Consider the following 19,331-nt stretch of genomic DNA (forward strand, 5'->3'; position numbering starts at 1 on the left):
GTATTGTATCTTGTTTGTACTGTATTGTATCTTGTTTGTACTGTATTGTATCTTGTCTGTACTGTATTGTATCTTGTCTGTACTGTATTGTATCTTGTTTGTACTGTATTGTATCTTGTCTGTACTGTATTGTATCTTGTTTGTACTGTATTGTATCTTGTTTGTACTGTATTGTATCTTGTTTGTACTGTATTGTATCTTGTTTGTACTGTATTGTATCTTGTCTGTACTGTATTGTATCTTGTCTGTACTGTATTGTATCTTGTTTGTACTGTACTGTATTGTATCTTGTTTGTACTGTATTGTATCTTGTTTGTACTGTATTGTATCTTGTCTGTACTGTATTGTATCTTGTTTGTACGGTATTGTATCTTGTCTGTACTGTATTGTATCTTGTTTGTACTGTACTGTATCTTGTTTGTACTGTATTGTATCTTGTTTGTACTGTATTGTATCTTGTTTGTACTGTATTGTATCTTGTTTGTACTGTATTGTATCTTGTCTGTACTGTATTGTATCTTGTTTGTACTGTATTGTATCTTGTTTGTACTGTATTGTATCTTGTTTGTACTGTATTGTATCTTGTCTGTACTGTATTGTATCTTGTCTGTACTGTATTGTATCTTGTTTGTACTGTATTGTATCTTGTTTGTACTGTATTGTATCTTGTCTGTACTGTATTGTATCTTGTTTGTACTGTATTGTATCTTGTTTGTACTGTATTGTATCTTGTCTGTACTGTATTGTATCTTGTTTGTACTGTATTGTATCTTGTCTGTACTGTATTGTATCTTGTCTGTACTGTATTGTATCTTGTTTGTACTGTATTGTATCTTGTCTGTACTGTACTGTATCTTGTCTGTACTGTATTGTATCTTGTTTGTACTGTATTGTATCTTGTTTGTACTGTATTGTATCTTGTCTGTACTGTATTGTATCTTGTTTGTACTGTATTGTATCTTGTTTGTACTGTATTGTATCTTGTTTGTACTGTATTGTATCTTGTCTGTACTGTATTGTATCTTGTTTGTACTGTATTGTATCTTGTCTGTACTGTATTGTATCTTGTTTGTACTGTACTGTATTGTATCTTGTTTGTACTGTACTGTACCTTGTTTGTACTGTATTGTATCTTGTCTGTACTGTATTGTATCTTGTTTGTACTGTATTGTATCTTGTCGGTACTGTATTGTATCTTGTCTGTACTGTATTGTATCTTGTCTGTACTGTATTGTATCTTGTCTGTACTGTATTGTATCTTGTTTGTACTGTATTGTATCTTGTTTGTACTGTATTGTATCTTGTTTGTACTGTATTGTATCTTGTCTGTACTGTATTGTATCTTGTTTGTACTGTATTGTATCTTGTTTGTACTGTATTGTATCTTGTCTGTACTGTATTGTATCTTGTTTGTACTGTACTGTATCTTGTCTGTACTGTATTGTATCTTGTTTGTACTGTATTGTATCTTGTTTGTACTGTATTGTATCTTGTTTGTACTGTATTGTATCTTGTCTGTACTGTATTGTATCTTGTTTGTACTGTATTGTATCTTGTTTGTACTGTATTGTATCTTGTCTGTACTGTATTGTATCTTGTCTGTACTGTATTGTATCTTGTTTGTACTGTACTGTATTGTATCTTGTTTGTACTGTATTGTATCTTGTCTGTACTGTATTGTATCTTGTTTGTACTGTATTGTATCTTGTTTGTACTGTATTGTATCTTGTTTGTACTGTATTGTATCTTGTCTGTACTGTATTGTATCTTGTTTGTACTGTATTGTATCTTGTTTGTACTGTATTGTATCTTGTCTGTACTGTATTGTATCTTGTCTGTACTGTATTGTATCTTGTTTGTACTGTATTGTATCTTGTCTGTACTGTATTGTATCTTGTTTGTACTGTATTGTATCTTGTTTGTACTGTATTGTATCTTGTCTGTACTGTATTGTATCTTGTTTGTACTGTATTGTATCTTGTTTGTACTGTATTGTATCTTGTTTGTACTGTATTGTATCTTGTCTGTACTGTATTGTATCTTGTCTGTACTGTATTGTATCTTGTCTGTACTGTATTGTATCTTGTTTGTACTGTACTGTATTGTATCTTGTCTGTACTGTATTGTATCTTGTTTGTACTCTATTGTATCTTGTTTGTACTGTACTGTATTGTATCTTGTCTGTACTGTATTGTATCTTGTTTGTACTGTACTGTATTGTATCTTGTTTGTACTGTATTGTATCTTGTTTGTACTGTACTGTATTGTATCTTGTTTGTACTGTATTGTATCTTGTCTGTACTGTATTGTATCTTGTTTGTACTGTACTGTATTGTATCTTGTTTGTACTGTACTGTATTGTATCTTGTTTGTAATGTACTGTATTGTATCTTGTTTGTACTGTACTGTATTGTATCTTGTTTGTACTGTACTGTATTGTATCTTGTCTGTACTGTATTGTATCTTGTTTGTACTGTATTGTATCTTGTTTGTACTGTACTGTATTGTATCTTGTTTGTACTGTACTGTATTGTATCTTGTTTGTACTGTACTGTATTGTATTGTATCTTGTCTGTACTGTATTGTATCTTGTCTGTACTGTATTGTATCTTGTTTGTACTGTACTGTATTGTATCTTGTTTGTACTGTATTGTATCTTGTTTGTACTGTACTGTATTGTATCTTGTTTGTACTCTATTGTATCTTGTTTGTACTGTACTGTATTGTATCTTGTCTGTACTGTATTGTATCTTGTTTGTACTGTACTGTATTGTATCTTGTTTGTACTGTATTGTATCTTGTTTGTACTGTATTGTATCTTGTTTGTACTGTACTGTATTGTATCTTGTTTGTACTGTACTGTATTGTATCTTGTTTGTACTGTACTGTATTGTATCTTGTCTGTACTGTATTGTATCTTGTTTGTACTGTACTGTATTGTATCTTGTTTGTACTGTACTGTATACTGTATTGTATCTTGTTTGTACTGTACTGTATTGTATCTTGTTTGTACTGTACTGTATTGTATCTTGTTTGTACTGTACTGTATTGTATCTTGTTTGTACTGTACTGTATTGTATCTTGTTTGTACTGTACTGTATTGTATCTTGTTTGTACTGTACTGTATTGTATCTTGTTTGTACTGTATTGTATCTTGTTTGTACTGTACTGTATTGTATCTTGTTTGTACTCTATTGTATCTTGTTTGTACTGTACTGTATTGTATCTTGTTTGTACTGTACTGTATTGTATCTTGTTTGTTCTGTACTGTATTGTATCTTGTTTGTACTGTACTGTATTGTATCTTGTCTGTACTGTATTGTATCTTGTTTGTACTGTACTGTATTGTATCTTGTTTGTACTGTACTGTATTGTATCTTGTTTGTACTGTACTGTATTGTATCTTGTTTGTACTGTACTGTATTGTATCTTGTTTGTACTGTATTGTATCTTGTTTGTACTGTACTGTATTGTATCTTGTTTGTACTGTATTGTATCTTGTTTGTACTGTACTGTATTGTATCTTGTTTGTACTCTATTGTATCTTGTTTGTACTGTACTGTATTGTATCTTGTCTGTACTGTATTGTATCTTGTTTGTACTGTACTGTATTGTATCTTGTTTGTACTGTATTGTATCTTGTTTGTACTGTACTGTATTGTATCTTGTTTGTACTGTACTGTATTGTATCTTGTTTGTACTGTACTGTATTGTATCTTGTTTGTACTGTACTGTATTGTATCTTGTTTGTACTGTATTGTATCTTGTCTGTACTGTATTGTATCTTGTTTGTACTGTATTGTATCTTGTCTGTACTGTATTGTATCTTGTTTGTACTGTACTGTATCTTGTCTGTACTGTATTGTATCTTGTTTGTACTGTATTGTATCTTGTCTGTACTGTATTGTATCTTGTTTGTACTGTATTGTATCTTGTCTGTACTGTATTGTATCTTGTTTGTACTGTACTGTATTGTATCTTGTTTGTACTGTATTGTATCTTGTCTGTACTGTATTGTATCTTGTTTCTACTGTATTGTATCTTGTCTGTACTGTATTGTATCTTGTTTGCACTGTATTGTATCTTGTTTGTACTGTACTGTATTGTATCTTGTTTGTACTGTACTGTATTGTATCTTGTTTGTACTGTACTGTATTGTATCTTGTTTGTACTGTACTGTATTGTATCTTGTTTGTACTGTACTGTATTGTATCTTGTCTGTACTGTACTGTATTGTATCTTGTTTGTACTGTACTGTATTGTATCTTGTTTGTACTGTATTGTATCTTGTTTGTACTGTATTGTATTGTATCTTGTCTGTACTGTATTGTATCTGGTCTGTACTGTACTGTATTGTATTGTATCTTGTTTGTACTGTACTGTATTGTATCTTGTCTGTACTGTATTGTATCTTGTCTGTACTGTATTGTATCTTGTTTGTACTGTATTGTATTGTATCTTGTTTGTACTGTACTGTATTGTATCTTGTTTGTATTGTATCTTGTTTGTACTGTACTGTATTGTATCTTGTTTGTACTGTACTGTATTGTATCTTGTTTGTACTGTATTGTATCTTGTTTGTACTGTACTGTATTGTATCTTGTTTGTACTGTATTGTATTGTATCTTGTCTGTACTGTATTGTATCTTGTCTGTACTGTATTGTATCTTGTTTGTACTGTATTGTATTGTATCTTGTTTGTACTGTATTGTATCTTGTTTGTACTGTATTGTATCTTGTTTGTACTGTATTGTATCTTGTTTGTACTGTATTGTATCTTGTCTGTACTGTATTGTATCTTGTTTCTACTGTATTGTATCTTGTTTGTACTGTATTGTATCTTGTTTGTACTGTATTGTATCTTGTTTGTATTGTATTGTATCTTGTCTGTACTGTATTGTAACTTGTTTGTACTGTACTGTATTGTATCTTGTTTGTACTGTATTGTATCTTGTTTGTACTGTATTGTATTGTATCTTGTCTGTACTGTATTGTATCTTGTTTGTACTGTATTGTATCTTGTCTGTACTGTACTGTATTGTATCTTGTCTGTACTGTATTGTATCTTGTTTGTACTGTATTGTATCTTGTTTGTACTGTATTGTATCTTGTCTGTACTGTACTGTATTGTATCTTGTCTGTACTGTATTGTATCTTGTCTGTACTGTATTGTATCTTGTTTGTACTGTATTGTATCTTGTCTGTACTGTACTGTATTGTATCTTGTCTGTACTGTATTGTATCTTGTTTGTACTGTATTGTATCTTGTCTGTATTGTATTGTATCTTGTCTGTACTGTATTGTATCTTGTCTGTACTGTATTGTATCTTGTTTGTACTGTATTGTATCTTGTCTGTACTGTATTGTATCTTGTTTGTACTGTATTGTATCTTGTTTGTACTGTATTGTATCTTGTCTGTACTGTATTGTATCTTGTCTGTACTGTACTGTATTGTATCTTGTTTGTACTGTACTGTATTGTATCTTGTCTGTACTGTATTGTATCTTGTCTGTACTGTATTGTATCTTGTCTGTACTGTATTGTATCTTGTTTGTACTGTACTGTATTGTATCTTGTCTGTACTGTATTGTATCTTGTCTGTACTGTATTGTATCTTGTCTGTACTGTATTGTATCTTGTTTGTACTGTATTGTATCTTGTCTGTACTGTATTGTATCTTGTCTGTACTGTATTGTATCTTGTCTGTACTGTATTGTATCTTGTCTGTACTGTATTGTATCTTGTCTGTATTGTATTGTATCTTGTCTGTACTGTATTGTATCTTGTCTGTACTGTATTGTATCTTGTCTGTACTGTATTGTATCTTGTTTGTACTGTATTGTATCTTGTTTGTACTGTACTGTATTGTATCTTGTTTGTACTGTATTGTATCTTGTTTGTACTGTACTGTATTGTATCTTGTCTGTACTGTATTGTATCTTGTCTGTACTGTATTGTATCTTGTCTGTACTGTATTGTATCTTGTCTGTATTGTATTGTATCTTGTCTGTATTGTATTGTATCTTGTCTGTACTGTATTGTATCTTGTTTGTACTGTATTGTATCTTGTCTGTACTGTATTGTATCTTGTCTGTACTGTATTGTATCTTGTCTGTATTGTATTGTATCTTGTCTGTACTGTATTGTATCTTGTTTGTACTGTATTGTATCTTGTCTGTACTGTATTGTATCTTGTCTGTATTGTATTGTATCTTGTTTGTATTGTATTGTATCTTGTCTGTATTGTATTGTATCTTGTTTGTACTGTATTGTATCTTGTTTGTACTGTATTGTATCTTGTTTGTACTGTATTGTATCTTGTTTGTATTGTATTGTATCTTGTCTGTATTGTATTGTATCTTGTTTGTACTGTATTGTATCTTGTTTGTATTGTATTGTATCTTGTCTGTATTGTATTGTATCTTGTTTGTACTGTATTGTATCTTGTTTGTACTGTATTGTATCTTGTTTGTACTGTATTGTATCTTGTCTGTATTGTATTGTCTTGTCTTGTGCTGTGTTTTGTCTGACTGCTACAGATGCAGGACAACTTTCCGAAAGGACAAATAAATAAATACTACTACTAGGGGGAGACCCATTTTTCCAAGCTTTGTCTGAGGGGAGGCCCACAGTCTCAGACTTTGAAAACCCCTGCGTTTAGCTCATCCTATACTGTAGATGTTTAGTGAACTGATTGATTGATTTTATTTGACAAATAAAAAAATACAATACACCAACAAGCATACAGCATAAAATAATTAATCTGGAGATCACAATAAAGTCGTTAAACTGATTTCCATTGTGGTCCTGAATGTGTCATGAGTGAATGAGTGGTTCAGTAGATTCTCACTTTTTCCCAGCATGCATTTGAACAACAAAGAGGATTTACTGCTGCCATGGGGGTTCCAGGGGATTTTTCAGGTTACGACAATACGACCGCAGCAGCACAGCAGAGCCGCTTCTTTCTGAAAAACACCCACTCCTCATCTGCATGTGCCCGAGCCTCAGCCCCCAGGCCCAGGCTGGAGGGCTGCCAGTCCCAGGCTACAGGGCCCAGGCTGGAGGGCCCAGGCTGCAAGGCCCAGGCTGGAGGGCTGAGGCTGCAAGGCCCAGGCTGGAGGGCTGAGGCTGCCAGGCCCAGGCTACAGGGCCCAGGCTGGGGGGCCCAGGCTGGAGGGCTGAGGCTGCCAGGCCCAGGCTACAGGGCCCAGGCTGGAGGGCCCAGGCTGGAGGGCTGAGGCTGCCAGGCCCAGGCTAGAGGGCCCAGGCTGCAGGGCCCAGGCTGGAGGGCTGGGGCTGCCAGGCCCAGGCTGGAGGGCTGGGGCTGCCAGGCCCAGGCTACAGGGCCCAGGCTGGAGGGCCCAGGCTGCAGGGCCCAGGCTGCAGGGCCCAGGCTGTAGGGCCCAGGCTGGAGGGCCCAGGCTGCAGGGCCCAGGCTGGAGGGCTGGGGCTGCAGGGCCCAGGCTGTAGGGCCCAGGCTACAGGGCCCAGGCTGCAGGGCCCAGGCTGGAGGGCCCAGGCTGTAGGGCCCAGGCTGCAGGGCCCAGGCTGCAGGGCCCAGGCTGGAGGGCCCAGGCTGTAGGGCCCAGGCTGTAGGGCCCAGGCTGGAGGGCCCAGGCTGCAGGGCCCAGGCGGTAGGGCCCAGGCTGCAGGGCCCAGGCTGGAGGGCTGGGGCTGCAAGGCCCAGGCTGCAGGGCCAAGACTGCCAGGCCCAGGCTGGAGGGCCCAGGCTACAGGGCCCAGGCTGTAGGGCCCAGGCTGTAGGGCCCAGGCTGTAGGGCCCAGGCTGGAGGGCCCAGGCTGTAGGGCCCAGGCTGTAGGGCCCAGGCTGTAGGGCCCAGGCTGGAGGGCCCAGGCTGTAGGGCCCAGGCTGCAGGGCCCAGGCTGCAGGACTGGGGCTTTTCTCAAGCTGTTTCCCCTGGGAGCTTCAGTTGACTATCACTGCTGCTATTTATGGAACCTGCTGCTTCACATGGCTTCTCTCACACTCTTCTGCAGGACTGAGTTTGAAAAGCAAACAAAGAAAGACTTTGACAATACAGAGATGATGAGAGAGAGGGGGGTTGAGGTAAAGAGAGAGGTGGAGAGATGAAAAGAGAAAGCTGAGCGGAGGAGGAGTTGAGAGAGGAGAGATGACTGATGAATGACAAAAAAGAAAAGGATGAACACTGCAGGAAACCACAGACAACAGCATACGAGTGAAACAGAGAGAGGGAGTGAGAGAGACAGAGAGAGAGAGAGAGAGAGAGAGAGAGACATTGGGCTTGCAGTGCTGTAATTCCACAAGCTAAGGTGCTTTACCTCCACACTACCAAAACAACAAAACTTCCCTTGAAATAAAAAGTCACGCCCAGGTGTTGAAGTAGGCGTCATCTGTCATCATCATCATCTGTCATCTGAGAAAATGTAATAGCTTTGTGGCAAAGCGATCACATGATTTCTGATATGTGTGTACCTGTACAAAAGCGGTGACCTCTATGACCTTCATATCCCTAGCTACAGCCCCATTTCCATAGCCCTACCCCATTCCTTCCCACTACCCACATCCCCCTAGCCACTCCCCTCGGATCCCCACTCTGTACGACCTTCCTATCCCTAGCTACGGGACATCTTGTGCTACAAATGGACACATGTCACGTATAGCTTTAATTGAAAACTTCAATTAAAGCAATTTGTCTGTACTACAGACATTATAATAGAGTACCGCAGGTATGACATATTTCTGTAGGCCATCATGCTAGCTCCATGCTAGCTCCATGCTAGCTCCATGCTAGCTCCATGCTAGCTCCATGCTAGCTCCGCTTCCCAAGTCTAAAAGTCAATGGGATTTTTGTATGGGGATTTTGGTTAAATGCATGAGATAAGGTCTGTGGTTAACACACGTTTAAAACTGCTAACTTTGTGTTCAGCAAAATCATCTTCACAAATGAGGTCCACTTTTATGACTTTTGAAGCATTTTGTGAAAACTATGATTTAAAAAAACACTTTACGCTTCAAAAATCATAGGAGTGGTCCTCACTTGTGAAGATGATGTTGCTGAACACAAAGTTTGCAGGGCCTGGATGACGGATGAACCAGAGCAAAATGCTTGATCGTCACGTGACTCAAGCTAGTTCCAATGAGAGTTCCAGGAAGTGGGCTGGTTCTCCTTAGTACATCACAAACACTCTATTCTGCTGCAACTCTACAGCATTGCTTAATCCAGAACCTTAATTTCGAGAACTATTGCGAGGTGTAATATATATATATATATATATATATATATATATATATATATATATATATATATATAACTTTGTGTTCAGCTAGATCATCTTCACAAATGAGGACCACTCCTATGATTTTTGAAGCGTGAATGTGTTTTTTTTATATATAATATAATATATAATAATAGAATAGAATAGAAACTGTAATGATTCAGAATAAAAGTAGAATGTGAATAGAATAGAATAGAATAGATGTGAGGAACAGAGAGTTACTCATATTCTCCTTTTCTCACCCAGTTTCTCATGATGATTTCTTTTCCCCCCTTCCTCTAATGGGGTTTTCGTGCGGTTTCTTTTTGTTTTGCATTTTCCGTGTTCACTTGTGTGAAATCCTTTGAGACTGCAGCTGTGATTAAGAGCTGCACAAATACAATTGATGTGATTGGATTAGATTAGACAGATCACGGGACTCCTCCCACCTTTTGTGGTGGTGTTGTGATGACGGTTCTCGTTGGCTTGCATCGGGTCGTCTCCTCACTTTTTCATGACGTTACAACAGCCTTGACTTGAAGCCTCAACCCAACAACCTCTGTGGTGAAATGGTGTGTTCTTTCTTTAGTTAGGTGGTGTTAGGACCCTATAGGTCATTTGTTTGTTTGTCAATGTATTAAGATTTACTCCTTTCCTCCTCAGTGTGTGTGTGTGTGTGTGTGTGTGTGTGTGTGTGTGTGTGTGTGTGTGTGTATTCATGGCTCTTTATTCTCAATATGGGTTCTTGTCTGTTCTTGGGTCCCTGTGAAACATCATCAGTCGCAGCTCAACTCATCTCTCAAGATTGTTTTTTCTTAACCGATGGTGTTACAGTATGTAACTGTACTGTACTGTACTGTACTGTGCTGTGCTGTATTGGCCCATTTCCACCGCTGGTATCAACGCGGCCCCGCCCAGCTCGTCTCGCTTTTTTGTCTCATTCCACCGATCAAAAACGGGGACAGTCCGGGTTGAGTTGGGGTCGAGTCGTGCTACTTTTCGTACCTGCCTCGTCGAGGTTCTATTCTGTGAACCCGGGTTCATACGGTGACGTGAAAACATTGTGGACGACTGATTGGTCAGGCAGAATCGTGTTTACTCTGTCTATCCTACTGACTGTCAATGCAGTGCTGCATACCAGTTTAGTGGAGCTTACCTTCTCTTCTGTTATGCTTTTCCATCAGTCTTTTGTGTTGCTGCCTTCGGCCCTGGTGAAATAAAATCGTGGCGGTGGTTTCAATTGTCCAAAAGTCCGCTGCTCAGGAAGCGCTTGTAGTTGAGTGCTGTGTCGGCTCCGCTAAAGGAAAAAACGAAGCCGCGGTCTTGCCTGGTGAGGCCGCCGGGGTACAGGCTTCACTCTAGCGCAACCCCCGTCCCTCGCGCCCGTCCCTCGAGCAGCGCATGTGAGTTTTGACTAACAACAATCCATTCTCCTGGCCGATTGTCACATTTGCCCATGTACACTGTAGGTCATTTAGAGGCACCAGTATTTCATAAACAGTTTAAAAGTTCTGTGTATGGATTTAATTGTAACGTTATGTTATAGCCTACTTCGGAATATGGGCGGAGGGCAGATATGCGGTCGCTATGACGACCAGGTGTGGGCGGGGGCAGATGACCAGCGGTGGAAGCAAAACGTCCATCGGGTTGAAACAAGTAGAGCCGAGTGGTGACGGGCTGTGCAGGGCTGTAAAATGTGGTGGAAATGAGCCATATGTGTGCTTGTGACCTAGCGACTTCATTCTTCCAAGAACGACTACCAAGAACGTTCTCCCCAAGAACACAAGTGGTGTCTTCCTGATTGGCCCAGTCGCGTTTTCCCAACGGGGGGGGCGGAGTTCAGCTCAGGTTGTGTTTCGGCTTAATTAATGGGTAAGGTGCTTGCCTTCCAATCTGATGACTCAAACCACACACATGTTTTTAACAAGCATTTTTCTTATTTTCAAACATTAGGTTTAGGCAAGTACAACCATTTGGGTAGGCTTAGGGTTTGGTTAAATAAGAAAACCCTAATCTTAACCACATCTTTTTTACTTGCCACACATTCTCAGGAAGAAGCATTTGTGGTGACCAATCAATTAGTTTGGGGCCTGGTTTCATCTAAACCCAGTTGGGAAAAGTATACACCCGGCCCGGTCAAGTGACAGGAGTTGCTGCTGGCTGATTGTGTGTGTGTGTGTGTGTGTGTGTGTGTGTGTGTGTGCGTGCGTGTGCGTGCGTGTGTGTGTGTGTGTGTGTGTGTGACAGAGAGAGAGAGAGAGAGAGAGCGCTGTGATTTGTCAATTTTACAGTGAGGTCTTTCTTCTGTCCCTGCACACAGAGACGATGGCAGGAATGTTCTCAACGTTAAGGTTGCCTCATGGCTGGATGCAAAGCGATGCGGCCGCCTCGGGCCATGCAAATCTCATTCAAATGTTGCTCCTGCAGCGCTGCGGGTTTGAATACCACCACGCTCTTGAGCAATCCTGAGGAATTTAGGTTTGTGCGTTGCCTTTTCCACACTGAAGAGCACAACATCACTGAAGGTTCCTGGAAGAACCCTCAGAAGCTCAAGGCCATATGAAATTATGATATAACTAAAGTTGGGGAACAAGGCCACGCCACAACCAAACACTCATTCAATCGTTCAATTATTCAATCCCTCGCTCTGCCCTCATTCAATCACTCGCTCCACCTCCACTTATACGCCTCAAACCATCATCGTTTCTCGCTCTCATCTCAGTTCAACTCATCCCTCCCACCTCCCACCTCCCACCCAACCCCTTCATCAACTCATCCCTCCCACCCAACCCCCAATATACCACAGGGGATAAGATGGAGCCATGAAGACCATGAAGAGCATCCATCGCCGAGGCAGTTCCCCCATCCAGAGTCTCATTCCCCGGTTCCTTGAGACACCTACTCATACTTCCTTTCCAGTCATCTCGACCCCTTCATCCCTTCCCCTCGACCCCTTCATCCCTTCATCCCCTCCCCCTTCGACCTCTTCTCATAAACCATTCATCCATTGCAGCGTGGTCGTAGTTAATGAAATTGCCTTTGACTTCAAGGAACCGTATGGGGTTGCCCCACCTGTGGTTGCCCCACCTGTGGTTGCGAAAGGTTCCACAAAGCCTGTTAGTAACAAGACCAAGTCAAGTAAAGAAAAAAGAAGAAGAAAAGAAAGAGATAAATGAATGAACCGTATTGAGTTTGAATGTAAACCCTTCACATGTCACTGCTATTTTGAGATTTTGACTGATTTGGTTAATTTCATCTCATCTTGGCGAATAATTATTTTCATAAAACAAAGGGGAAAGTATTTATTTTTATGGTTTTGGTGGAATGCCACTGTGAAAATACTTTGTGGAATGTTTATAGCCATTTTCCTCACGTTTTACTTTTAGACACATAACAGATTAAAATACTCGTAACTTTTGATCTGAGAGAGCTATCTCAGTCATTGGAAAGTTATATATAGGGGAGTGTTTTTAATTTATTGAATTGTCAAAAAATGAAAATGTCAAAGTCCCACCATGTGAAGGGTTTTTGCAGGCCACCACACATGAATTCAACATGGAGGGTTGCTGCTAACCGTCAGATGAAACATTGCACAACATAGGGATGTGCAGAGAGCCCAGTATTTGTATTTGTCTCTGTATTTCTTGACCAACAAAATTATCACAATCATGTTTTTGTTTTTTATTGCATTAATTTGAGGGTATAGGGTACTAAAGTCACACTCTCTTCCAGGTTCGGCATATGCACCAAGATATTTTCTGCCATTAATTTTTCCATAGAATAGAATAGAATAGAATAGAATTTTCATAAAATCCTTATAAAAATAGTTTTACTTGGTCAAACCAAGTGATTCAGAACAGATCTACTGAGACAAAGAAAAGAAAGAAAATAAATTCTGTTCTGATTCTAAATAGCTGAATATCTGAGACAGCGCAGAGGAGAGAGGGTGATGTAACCTCGCTACGCTATACGAGTCCTGACCTGCGCGCTGGTATTTCACATGTTTGTTCTTCTTCCCAAAAACATAACTTTGGAATATTAGCACTATTTGTGCTTTCCGAATAAGTATATTTGTATTCTGCTCAACGCCCAAGATTATAAACAGTAGGCATGTTTATTTACAGTTCATTTCATACACAACACTCCTTAAATGAGAATTCTGTTTTTTTTTACACCCTGGATCTTATTTCCAGCTTTAAATGTGATGTTTACAGTACTGTATGTACTGTATGTACTGTATGTACTGTATGTACTGTATGTACTGTATGTACTGTATGTACTGTATGTACTGTATGTCACCCTGTCACCCTGACACCCTGGGTTTGATGCATCAGCAGAAACATCATCAGTTTGAACATTTGATCATTGATAATTTCAGATGCCCCGTTTCTGCTGATGCTAATCAAACCCAAATTGTCAGGGTGACATAAACATCACATTTAAAGCTGGAAATAAGGTCCAGGGTGTAAAAAAAAACAGAATTCTCCTTTAAGATATTATAACTCATTATAAATATAGGATAAGATTGAAAAAAAAAAAAGTTACAGGGGTGAGGTTGTACAGGGCAACCCAGATAGTTCTCTGAGGAACGCCTACCTCCTGAGGACCTTCTAGCTCCAAGAGTGTGGAGGCAAATATTATTCAAATCTTTGTGACAGGCCGTGAGACTGATGGTTGTGTTGGGGGTGAGGAATGCAAGCCTGTGTGTCGGTAACGGTAAGGTACAGCAACCTGAAAACAAGGAGGCGGAGCCTGTGTGTCAGTAACGGTGAGGTACAGCAACCTGAAAACAAGGAGGCAGAAAGGTCAGTCTGGTGGAAACAGATAGAAACAGAACAGAGTGAGAACGCAGCTCCAGCACAGCAGGTGGGCAGGGCTTTCCAGACCTTAAAGAGGCAGTGCAGGAGGGGGCGGGGCTTTCCAGACCTTAAAGAGGCAGTGCAGGAGGGGGCGGGGGGAACTAACAACATCTTTGAAGGTCTCATAGCTGTGGTGGATCGCTGGTTCTTATGCTCGTTTCGGCTTGTGACTCAAATACCTACCAGCAAGGCCAGCAGCTCTATAACACCCCATTTACACCTGGTGTTTAAATGTGACCTGTATCCGGTGATCTGGAATCTGGATAGTGGTCAGGAGTCGGCATCACGTGGCACACCCCCCTCGTTCATGTTGGTTGCTTGACAGACTGGATGGCTGAACGTGCAAAGTGGTCAAAGGCTACATTTCACAAAAGTCAAAGATAAGCCTGAAGCGAAAATGAATATGTGACAAGGTGAATTCTTGTATAACATCAATGATCAAACATCTCAGCATCAATGATCAAACATCTCAGCATTGCCCATCAGATCAAACCAAAATGCAGTACCTTCAACTGTCAACTCCACCACCGTCCTTGTGTGTTTAGGCTGAGGGTGTGTTTAGGCTGAGGGTGTGTTTAGGCTGAGGGTGCTCCGAGCACAAGAATTTCATTGTATTTATTAGGGGTGGGGGAAAAAATCGATACACCACAGTATCGCGATATTTTGCCTGACGATATTGTATCGATATTTGGACGCCAAGTATCGATATTGCAAAAAAAAAAAAAAAAAAAAAAAAAAAAAAGTTTTTTTTTTTTTTTTGCAGGCCATGCCAGGCCACCGGGCTACTATAAACTTTAGTTCCAAGGCCAGCAGTAAACAAACGGTAACATATTTTCATTTTGTTTTAACAGTAACAGTTTTGTCATAACAGTAATTTACAAATTCTCCAGTTACTGAATGGACTGGACTGCACAAGATGTTTTGTGTAAGTGAAGTTGCAAAAACTACCTAAGTACAGTAGTCCACACACACATCCAGTTAAGGTGGACTGTAAGTAGACTGTAACAAACAGTTCAGTTTGTCAGGTGCATGCAACTATGACATGACTTTATGAAAGTTGTTGGTCTTTTATGCTGCAAGAAAATGGTTGAAGTCAGATGTACAGACTGAAAAATATAAACCAGATGTTGACAAAGTTTTCCTTTGGGGACATCATTTGCAGTTGAAAAAGTAAGAAATCGCAATATATCGAAATATCGCAATATTCAATATATCGCAATATCGATATATCGCAATATCGAAAATATCGCAGTATCGCAATACTATCGTATCGTGACTCAAGTATCGTTTCAGTATCGTATCGTGGGCATCTGGTGATTCCCACCCCTAGTATTTATACATACTAGTGCAGTGCCCGTCCCCCCATGCACCACCCCGTGGGCGCTTCCCCCCCGCACACACACTGCACTCTGTCAGGTCCCCCTAAGCGCAAGTTTGAAGTCGATCCAACAAACGGTTCTCAAGATACGCGAAGGACAGACATACAGACAGTCCTGGAATAAGTCCAAATTGCATGGAGTGCGGTGCTGCATTTCATCGGGGTCCGAGCAGCGCACTCCGAACAAATGTTTCTTGAGATAAACTGCTTTTTATGTTGCCAGTAGGTGGTGCGGGAAATTGCAAGATTTGCAAGAAATTCAGGCAGTGCCACACTACTTCGGGTTCCCAGGAGCACACTCCCCAAGTTTGAAGTCAATCGGATGAACGGTTCTCAAGATAAACCACTTTTTGTGTTGCCAGTAGGTGGCGCTGTGCCAAATTGCACCGTTGCACCGTTTGCAGACTGGTTCTGGTTCTGATTCTCCAAGTGAAATATCTTGCAATGTGTGACCCTGTCACAACTCAGTCATATAGTGTGAAAAGCAAAATGACTCAGACTCCTGGTTACAACACAGGCAGTTGTATAGTGTGAAAGGAACAGAGACTGATGACGATCTTGTAGTCTGTAGCCACCCTAATACTATACTACTAATTCATGACTAAGTTTAATCAGCAGCTATTCGATATCCTGTCTATGCTACTAGGACGACTAATACTATACTACTAATTCAAGTCTAAGTCTGTTTAGACTGATAATGCTGGCTTGAAACAGCCCGCTCAGCAGTTCAGGATTAAGTTTACTCAGCAGCTATTAGATATCCTGTCTATTCTACGAAGAACTACGAAGATGTGTGTGTGTGTGTGTGTGTGTGTGTGTGTGTGTGTGTGTGTGTGCGTGCGTGCGTGCGCGCGCGTGTTGTGGGTAAGCCATGAAATGCTAGGGAGTGACAAGAGACAGCTGAAGATCTGTTGGAGTGAGAGAGAGAGAGAGAGAGAGAGAGAGACATCGGCAGGGAGAGACAGTATAGAAGAGAGAGAGAGAGAGAGAGACATCGGCAGGGAGAGACAGTATAGAAGAGAGAGAGAGAGAGAGAGACATCGGCAGGGAGAGACAGTATAGAAGAGAGAGAGAGAGAGAGAGACATCGGCAGGGAGAGACAGTATAGAAGAGAGAGAGAGAGAGAGAGACATCGGCAGGGAGAGACAGTATAGAAGAGAGAGAGAGAGGAGACAACCTTTCCTAATTCTCTTTCTGAGAAACGTATTTAAAGTCAGTAACCCACTGGACTGTGTGTGTGTGTGTGTGTGTGTGTGTGTGTGTGTGTGTGTGTGTGTGTGTGTGTGTGTGTGTGTGTGTGTGTGTGTGTGTGTGTGTGTGTGTGTGTGCGTGCGTGCGTGTGCGTGTGTGTGTGTGTATGCACGCGTGTGTGTGTCTAAAGAGAGAGAGTGCGTAAGACAGTCCATCATGTTGCAGCATTTTGTAAGTTGTAAAATGTGGCGGTGATGACGGCAGTGTGGTTTGGAAGAAGAGCTCAGAAGACTCTGCTCTGTGTGTTGACATCACATGACATCACATGACATCACATGACATCACATGACATCACATGACATCACAGCCAGCTGGCTCATTTCCTCCTGCGATCATGTCTCTCACCACAATATAGCACATGAGTCCACATGAGCACGTCCAGCTCTTACTCAAACTCAATGGTATTTTTGTATTGGGGATTTTGGTTAAATTAGATGATCAGACCGTTTGATGGGACTCTGGCCTGGTGTTGTGTTGTGTTGTGTGTAAGGTAGGGATGTCGACGGTTAACCGTTAACCGGTTAACCGCCGAGAACGTCTTTGGTCGGTTAAGCATGTCGGTTAAACGGTCAATTTCCATGTTAATTTGCATATAACAGTGTTGCCAATGTGGCGACCCCCCCCCCTCATTCGTGGTCAGCAATGTAACATAAGTATATTAAATGATGGGGCAAGTATTAATCAAGCTAGATTTGGAAATAAACACATGGTTCATGTTGATTTTATCTACCTGATGTCTGATCAAACGCATTCCGCAGCGAAGCACACACACAGCTGAACACCTGCTGCAGCCACAGTGAAGTGAGCGCACTGACTGCCACGCCCCTCTGCTGCTCCTGTCTGAGCACACAGCTCAGATGTGCTCTGTGACCATTTCAGAATGATGAACACACCCAGCGAAACAATCAGCTCATACATGTTCTATAGTTTTGTTAACTCCGTGTGTGCTGTCATTAGCCTACTTTTTCTTCACTGTCTCATTCGGTCTAACGGCCGGGACACACATCTTGCATGTGCGTGGCGTGTGCGTGTGCGTGGCGTGCTTGCTGCGCCTGGCAACTCTCTCCCTCCCTCTGCAGTGCATGTTCATCATGCACACGCATGCATACGCTCGCACTCAATGATGAAACAGTAGTTTTTACCGTGTTACAAAAATGACATGAAGCGGTCGAATTGACGATTGAAAAGTATCAATTAACGTTAACGTTACTGTCCAACACATGGCAGTTCGGATAAATTGTTTCACAAGAGACTGCGTGCGGAGTGCGGACTCGTCTTTATAATGTTGTGGAGCCCTGCCAGGCACAGAGAGCACAGCCCTCGCTGCGTGTGTGAAGAGAGAGAGCGAACAGGTGAGACAGAAGCAAACTATTTTTTGCAGATCTCAAAAGCAGGTAAACCACTGTGGGATTAGTGAGACTATTGCTAAAAGAGAAGATACTGTAGTGATGCTGCGCACTTTGTCAGTGCGCCCTGCAGCCTGGGCTGTCGTCCGCTCAAACACTACTTCACGGGGCGGCTGCGTGTCAATTGACGTGTCCTTAATATGCAATGCGTGCAGCTCTAAGCAGTATAGCCTATCGGAGGAATGTTTTTGTTTAGATGGCTGGAAGGTTCAACTTGTCTTCTTGTTTTGTTAATGTGTTTTTTTCTGCTTGTAGATGTAAAAATAAACGCTTTCTACTGAAAAAAAATCAAGCATTTGGTAGCCTAATGGTTTAATGGGGCTTAAAATAGCGCATTTTAATCTTCTCGGTTAACCGACAGTTGTCGGCTAATGAGTGTCGGTTGTCGGTCAAGAAAAATTATGATTTTCGACATCCCTTGTGTGTGTGTGTGTGTGTGTGTGTGTGTGTGTGTGTGTGTGTGTGTGTGTGTGTGTGTGTGTGTGTGTGTGTGTGTGTGTGTGTGTGTGTGGTGTGTTGTGTTGTGTTGTGTGTGTGTGTGTGTGTGTGTGTGTGTGTGTGTGTGTGTGTGTGTGTGTGTGTGTGTGTGTGTGTGTGTGTGGTGTGTTGTGTTGTGTTGTGTTGTGTTGTGTGTAAGGTCTGTGTGTGTTTTGGGCCTAACAACCAGACCTAAAACTGTAACGGAATGGACAGTGGAGGGAGAGAATGTAAGGAAACAGTGGATAGATAAGATAAGTCCATAGGAGGCGTTAATGCAACATAAAGGATGCCAACTGCCATAAAACTGTAACACTGTGTGTGTGATCGGACCCAAATGCAGAGATGACTCGGAGGCAAAAGTATTTTTATTTACTACATTACATTATTATTTTTTAAGTTACTCTACTGGAGTACCTACACGGTAGGAATGACATCAAGTTCAACTTTGCCAGCTACCCAACACAGCAGGAGCTAAACAGTAATAACCAGGAAAATACTCACTCCCATCACAAGGAGGCAAACACTCATAAGCTCACTTTCTCCCACAAAGGAAGGCAGAGGAAGACTCAGAGGAAGACTCTCTCCCATGGAGAGAGTCAGAGGAAGACTCAGAGGAAGACTCTCTCCCATGGAGAGAGGCAAAGGAAGACTCAGGGGCCCTTTACACGAGGACAGTTTCTGGAAGAAACGACACAATAGCGTTTCCTTCACACCTTTTC

The sequence above is a fragment of the Poromitra crassiceps genome (assembly GCF_964638095.1).
Source record: "Poromitra crassiceps genome assembly, chromosome: 27".
Classification (NCBI taxonomy): Eukaryota; Metazoa; Chordata; class Actinopteri; order Beryciformes; family Melamphaidae; genus Poromitra; species Poromitra crassiceps.